This window comes from Mus caroli, unplaced genomic scaffold (assembly GCF_978045245.1).
Source record: "Mus caroli unplaced genomic scaffold, Mus_caroli_1 scaffold_17, whole genome shotgun sequence".
In the NCBI taxonomy this organism is placed as follows: Eukaryota; Metazoa; Chordata; class Mammalia; order Rodentia; family Muridae; genus Mus; species Mus caroli.
The window spans coordinates 51,629,209-51,630,298 of NW_028227272.1; the positions used below are offsets into that span (position 1 = coordinate 51,629,209).

The 1,090-nt window shown below is 44.1% G+C and overlaps 1 non-coding gene across 1 annotated transcript; it reads left to right on the forward strand.

The window, feature by feature from the left end:
- Positions 1-383: 383 nt before the first annotated feature.
- LOC115029645 (small nucleolar RNA SNORA17) lies at positions 384-512 on the forward strand. Its single transcript, XR_003835210.1, has one exon. It is a non-coding gene; the product is annotated as a small nucleolar RNA SNORA17 (small nucleolar RNA).
- The last annotated feature ends 578 nt before the right edge of the window (positions 513-1,090 follow it).

The following is a 1,090-nucleotide window of genomic DNA, read 5'->3' on the forward strand; positions in this document are numbered from 1 at the left end:
ATAGAAGGAGGGGCCCTGGGTCCTGCGAAGGCTCTATGCCCCTGTATAGGGAAATTCCATGGCCCAGGAAGTGGGAGTAGATGGATTGTTGTGAGGGTGTGTGTGTGTGTGAATGGATAGGGGTTTTCAGAGGGGAAACTAGGAAAGGGGAGATAACATTTGAAATGTAAATAAGGAAAATATCTAATTAAAAAAGAAAAGAAACAGAAAAAATAAAAAAGAAACTAATATTAATTATTCTGAGAATACAGGTGTTTGATGGGCAAGGCTATACCAGCAGTAGCAATCATGGTAGTATAAGCCAAAAGCACATGCAATCATAAATTATTTCCATGACTGTCACATGCTAGTGCAAATCTTTCCATTAAAAATTAGTGTTCCTCCCTGCCACCAACAGCATTGCAGGGCTGGCTGCTGTTCACACAAGCCAATAGGTGGCAGAGAAGAGAGATGTTATGTTTATGCTCTGTGTTCTGACCTGTGAACACTTGAATGATTAGTAACCTAACTTTCTCTAAAAACCAGCAAGCCTGATGCAACCACTAGTCTGGTACCAGACAGGGAGCTAGCCTGAGATGACCCATGACTGGTGTGTCTCCGACATTAAGAGACTCTGTGAGCCAGTATGAGATATAAGTGGTATAAGTAGTAGAGAAATAGAAGAGAAAAAAAAAAAGAAAGAAAGAGAAGGATATGGGCACATTGAAGAAGGACAGAACTGCAGACACAAGGGTAGTGAGGAAGAGCCTGATGTGAGTAGCAGGTGATGTCATCTAGGACCATGGTGGGATTCTGGTCTGTGCTGTCATCAGGGACCATAGCCCTGCAGCAGAAGTGGTCCTTACCACCAAAGGCAAGGTCTAAGCTACATTCCAGGGACATGTTGATGTCTGTTAGCTGGGAAGAACTGGCCCCACCCATCACCTGGCCAACATGGGAGAGCAAGCAAAGAATATATAGAAGAAGAAGAGCTGACCCCACACTTAGCAAGCTGCAGTATTCAAAAAACTAGCCTGTCACATTACCCAGGAAGCTACATAGATCTGGTCCTGGTTGTGGGAGTTGCAGGTGAGTCAGTCCTGAGAGTATG